The sequence below is a fragment of the Mchenga conophoros genome, linkage group LG9 (assembly GCF_057382185.1).
Source record: "Mchenga conophoros isolate Kocher_MC1m ecotype Shallow Benthic linkage group LG9, M_conophoros_male_GT1.1, whole genome shotgun sequence".
Taxonomy (NCBI): Eukaryota; Metazoa; Chordata; class Actinopteri; order Cichliformes; family Cichlidae; genus Mchenga; species Mchenga conophoros.
This window is the reverse complement of record NC_140534.1, coordinates 30,659,270-30,665,431: the sequence shown is the minus strand read 5'-3', so window position 1 is coordinate 30,665,431 and position 6,162 is coordinate 30,659,270. Positions and strand designations below refer to the sequence as shown.

The 6,162-nt window shown below is 43.2% G+C and overlaps 1 pseudogene; it reads right to left on the bottom strand.

Annotated features, from left to right (window-relative positions):
- Nucleotides 1-477: 477 nt before the first annotated feature.
- On the bottom strand, nt 478-4,498 carry LOC146567544 (uncharacterized; annotated as a pseudogene).
- Nucleotides 4,499-6,162: the final 1,664 nt, after the last annotated feature.

The following is a 6,162-nucleotide window of genomic DNA, read 5'->3' as shown; positions in this document are numbered from 1 at the left end:
CTATTATAATAAACTGAGATTAGGAAACAGTACTTACAGAGCCAAAACAGGTATTTTAGCCGCTTAGTCCAGTGAGGCTTAACACAAGATAGTTTATACTTATTGTCTGAGAAATCCATGAAGCCTTCCGCGAACACGTTCGGAGTGTGAGCTATCCGTTTTCTCCCAGTGTGCGCTTCGGGTGAGAACCTGTTCCCAGTTGACGTCCCCGCAGCGTGGCATCTCCACAGCGTAACCCCGCTTCTTCATATCCTCTGCCGCTTCTGATGCACTCTTGTACAGGCGTGGTCCGCTCTCCCAATGAATTCTCATTTTAGCTGGGTATGGTGTCTGGAAACGAATTTTTTGTTCTTTGAGGATCTTCTTAATGTCCTTGTATTCTTTGAGCTTGTTGTTAATCTCAGTCGGTAAGTCGTGTGTAAAAGTGATAGTTTTGCCTTCATAAGAAATTTTCTTAGCCCAAGCTGCTCTCAGGACTTAGTCTTTTATGTCATACCTCTGGAAATTAACCACAATAGACCTTGCAATTGCTATGTCTTGCGGCTTTGGTCCCAGTGATCGGTGAGCGCGCTGAATCTGCAACTCCTCATCTTCGGGAAGGGCAAGTTCTTTCTTTATGAAGTTGTTAATGAATGCCATCATATCATTCTCCTCAGCACCTTCCTTAATTCCGTATATACGGAGGTTGTTGCGGCGCGATCTTCCTTCCAGGTCCGTGACTTTGGTCTGGAGAGTTTTCTGCTGGTCCAGACAGTGAATTAGCGCATCGATCAGGTCCACATTCACTGTCTCAAGTTCGTTCACACGTTGTTCTGCTTCAGTTAGCCTAGTGGCGTGATTACGAATATCCACGATGGCATCTTGTAGCTTCTGATTCATCTCAGCCTTTAGGTTATTCAGATCTTCTTTGATTTCTTTCCTCATCTCTCGGATGTTATCACTCAAATTTTGTATTGCTTTAGCCATTGTTAGCTCGTTTTCCTCACTTTGCTCCGTGCTCCTCTTCATGCTAGCTCCGTCGCCGTCGTCCTGTAAGGTGTCTTTTGCCTCTCTGTAACTTTTGGAGCCCCCCTGTGTCTTTTTACATCTGCCTCCACGCATTGTATATCATCATCAGTATGAATACGTTTATTGTATCGAGTTTGTGGAGTTTTCCTCACTTATGATCAGGAGCGGACAAAAAGTTAATCCGCCATCTTGGAGCGCTCACCGGAAGTCTCCTCTTCTTTTTCTTTTTCATTTCTGCAGCTCTGTCTGAATCTCCGTCAGAACTTCTACGGGATGATAGAGAACCAATGACATTGTTTAACAAAACCGAGATCAAGCTTTACGGCCAGCCTAAGACAGAAAAAGTGACCCATTATCAATAAAATGATGAAAATTCTTTCCGTTTTTAAGAAAATAATAATACTGATAGTGAGCTTTAACCCCATATTATTTTCAAAAAAAATCTAGCTTAAAACAAACAAACACATTTCCTTCTGTTTTCATTAAAGGATCGAGAAAAAGATGGCAGTACTCACCCACTCTCACGGTGTCTGTCTTTATCCTTTGATTTCTTCTTTTTCTTACTCTTTTTGTGTTTTTTAGTGTGGCGGGCCTCAGAGCTGTCGTCCCTGTCTTTGCTGAGAGTCCTCTTGCAATTTTGATCCTCTTTGTCTGGAGAGGAAAGGCAAGCCTGTGGCGGGGAGCCCTTGAACTTGTTTGTTTCTGGTGCTGTAGAAGGTGAGAAATTTCCTTCCTTTGAGGAGTAATTTTCTCTCTCTTTGCCATTACTCTTATCCTTCATTGCCCAGGAGTCTTTGCTATCCTGCAGCCACCTCCGACTGCCACGAGACTCCTCTCGGTGGGAGTAACCATATCCCCTTCGCTCATGGTCAATGTCCTCTCTTGACCGGTAGCGGTAGTAATGGTAATGGTTAGAGCACCTGTCACAATCACGCTCCCGAGGGTGCTGGAAGGTTCGCTCCCGGTGACGATCGGCCTCCCATTCCCTGTAGTAACGTCCAGAAAGGGGGAAACGATCCCTGTACTGGCGGTGGTGACCGTCTTTGTAGTCCCGTCTGTACCGGTGACGATCGTCGTCGCTTTCTCGTTCGTGACTCCTATCCCTGTAGTGTCTTTCTCTATCTCTTCCAGAGCTAGAGTACAGCCGTTCCCTGTCTCGGGAAGATCATTTTTCATTGCAACTAGAACTAGGCTTGGACTGATACTGCTCCTTAGTATCCTTACGTCCTTCAGTCCCTGTTGTTGCACATTTATCTTGTGGTAGATCCTTGGCTTCATCCTTGCTTACGCTAACTTTCTGTGGAGCTGCAGAAGCTCCACTGGTGCTTTGAGAGCAGCCCGGCTGAGGGGGTAAGGCTGCAGGGTTGCCATCTTGCCCAGAAGAAGAAAGAGCGGAAGCAGATTCTTTAGCTGCAACAGAAGGGGTAGTTGTAGCAGTAGCTGAGGGTGAAGCGCTAACGGCGGAGGATTCTGTACAGTGAGGCAGGGGTTCAGATGGAGTTTTAGCCCTTGTGACAGGAGTGGAGAAATCCTGGCTTTCATTAGCAGCAGGATGAATGCTCTGAGAAGAACTAGCCTGGGATGAGGCATCTTTGCTGGAAAAATAAAATACAAAAGCAATATGAGCAATGCTTTGTCACACTGGCAGAGAGGAAAGTCAGCACAGTTTTAAGATCACTCCTCTAAACTTAAAAATTTAAATGCATAAAATGGACAGCAGAGCAATAAGTTTTTTTTAGTTCAGTGTTAGGCTTACTTTGGTTGGCTATGGTCACTGCCTATTCCATTAGCAACAGGAGCCGTAGACGTCAAACTGCCATGATTACTGCCAGAGATCTGATGTGCCCAAAATAAATAAAAGAAATATTAATAATATGCCCCTTTAAAAAAACAAAACAAAAACCCAAACAGACAAGCATTATAAAAGTAAAGACAAGATTTACCTTGTCAGGGCCGCTGTGTCCATTCACTTTGTGATGACCATTGTGGTGCCCATTTTGGCTGGATTTGAAGTCTCCATACGCTTGTCCACTTAATCCATTGCCGTGATGGTGCACTCCTGACTCCCCATTGGCGGTTTTGGGAGAATTATCAAAGACATTTCCTGTGTCTTTATTTTCATTAGGATGAGACTTGGATGAACTGCCGTTATCCAGAGTGCCACAGTTCTCTTGGTCTGATTCCCCGTTTCCTACAGGGTTCTGATCCCCATTACAGAAAGGCATGCCGCTGACTTGGTTTAGTGCACGCGGAATAAAACAAACGTCTGGTTGGACGTCTGAGGTAGACTGTGAGGAGGACAAAGAGCTGGAGGAGGAGGAGGAGCTGCTGGCGGAGGACGGCTGGCAGTAAGAGGAGGAAGAAGCAGATGGGTTCGGTTTGCTTAGCCCAATTGAAAATGAAAGCTTCTGTTGTTTGTCGCTGTCTGGAATCATTGTGGGCCGGCTTACTGAGTGGGAGATGGAAGCAGAGGAAGCAGAAGAAGCTAGTCCATGGTTTGGTTTCCCCACCACACTGCCGCTGGTGCTGGGCTTGGAGCTTGTGGGATAGTCCCTCAGAGATCCATTCCCATTAACATGAAGAGAACTCTGAAGGAACAAGAAGTCACAACAACAGGTTTTTAGAAGAGAAACACTGGGTTTAACAAAAACAACAACATTATCAGTACCCTCAGGTGAGGAAGTACCTTGTTCATGTGTGGTGGCAGCTGGGGACCTATGAAGCCAACACTGTTGTGATGCATGGTGGCGATGGTGCGTGGGATCACCACCGGCTGGGGAGATGACTGACCAGATATGCCAGCGTTATGGTTCAAGTGGCTGTAGTCCCCAGTTTTTTTCACATCTGTGCACCTGATGACATGGAAAAAAGAATATTAACCATGACAAAGCATCAACATTATAACATTAGGTTATAATAATACATTTTCTACAAGAAAAGTGGGAATAAACATGTCTACATTATTAAATCATGATGGGAAAAGTTCTACTGAAGGAATAAGCCTAGAATGTTTAAAAATACCGATGTTTACTCACTTGATGTAGAAGAGGACATATGCCTGCTGGTTGAGAACGGTCCTAATGTCACTGACTGACACGGACGAGTCATTCATCTGAAACCAGTGCCCATTGCTGGCCTGTGAGACAGAATGAGAGAGATGTGACACAGCAGATTCAGTTTCTGAATTGAATTTGAGCTAAAAAGAAGAATCTTATGGCTATATAGGGGTCTTTTTTTTCTTTCTTTCAATGCATACAAAGTATTTTTCTCTGTTTGCATTCAGTTTTCTGCTGAAATGTGTTGTTTATGGTGTGTGTTTGTTTGTACTACGCAACAGCAGCATTCAAACAGATTCGGGCACAGCCAGTACCTTAATATAGCAGAAATAGTGTCCAGCATGACAACTCAATTCAGAGTGAACCAGCACAGCATACAGCCTGTAGAGCTGGGGCTCCCCGTGGGACTGAGACACTGTTACTATTTCTACCATTTCTTCTTGGAGCAACTGTAATGCACATAATTTCCTTAGGGATTAATAAAGTATTCTGATTCTGATTGTTTCAGGATGACCTGCCATTATCCAATGACACATCTGCTTACCTGTATCTTTTGCTCGTTTCTCCTCCTCTTCTTTTCTCTTTTTTCTAAACTGAGGACCTGATGGCTTTGAACTTTTCTTGTCCATCTTCCATTGGTTTTAATTTTGCACTGCAGTATGAACACCCATCCCTCAACCCAAGGATCACCACAACATGATCTAACACACCTACACCTTAGTTCACAGATTCATTTTGTCTAGGGTGCATTTCTGAGATTTCACACAACCCAGGATTCAAATCATGAATACATAATGGGCTTGGATTTACATCATTATGAATGAAATGCGCTCTATTTGGAAGCAGCCGCCCCCTCCTCCCCTTTCGGTTGTGTGTGAGACTTTAAATCATCAAACTGTAAATTTTAAATTGTTATTGATCCCTTTATCCCTAGTCCTAAAGTGTATATTTATTTTCTTACTCTTCTTATATATATTATTTGTTTACTTGCACTGCTGTAACTGGAGCTTCGTTGTCTCGTCTCTCTTTGTTCAGTCTGACGTCACTAGCCGTGTCTAGGTCTAAACTCCGCTGCAGGTCCATATATATCAAACGATCACTATGGCAATCTGTTGTGTTTAGAACCACGTCTTCAAGCAACTTAAAGAAGTCCAGAGGCTTTTCTTTCCAAGCTCCTTAGACTACGATGACGTGGATGACTGAGAACCTTCACAGACACGTCTTTTCCTGTCGTTGTCCTGATGTCCAATATTTCCTCTGTAACGTGCAAATTGGAGTCCACACCACAGATGAAAATGGCCAGCTGTGCAATGTCCATCATGTCTGTACTTTCATCCACAGCAAAAGAGTATGCAATAAAGTCTTTGCTTCTTTCACACAACCGTGTTCTTAAATCAGTGGTCATCTCACAAACTTGATCAACAATCGTATTTCTGCTCAGGCTCACATTTGCCAAAATGTTTTGTCTGGACACAAGAAGTCGTACACCTAATATCAATAAAAAAGGATGATTTAGCACTAGCTGCAGCTCACAGTCTACAACTTCTCTGGTCAAATTAGCTCGAGGATGCATTTCCAAAAAATGCTCCCATGCCATAACTTTTGAGTCATTCACAGGCCTATATACACACTGTACAGCTTCATGATAAAACTTTTTTTAAATATAATGAATGTGGGAAAAGCCGGTGCCCTCTGTCACACCCAATTTGGGATGAATCAGTGATGTACCATTTCAAATTCAGCTTCGCATCATTTTGCTTTTTTTTTTGTTTGTTTGAATTATTTCGTTGTTTTTACTCTTGCTTAAATAAAAACATTTCATATATAAATCTGATGCAGAAAAGACAACATCACCTGCATCCAGGAAATGACAGAGTGCTTTGAAACACTGGATTTTCCCAGAAAACAGAAAGTCATTTCATGCCGGTGGTGTCAAATTTAATGAAGTTGGGTTTTTCTTCCCCAGTTCTATTTCATCGAACTGCAAACAGGCCAGAAATTCCCGTTCAGTTTCTCAGATATGAGGATTTGAACGCGTTGTATTGGGCCTCCTAACCACATGAAGGCGCTGTTTGTTTCAGTAATACTGAAAAATCCT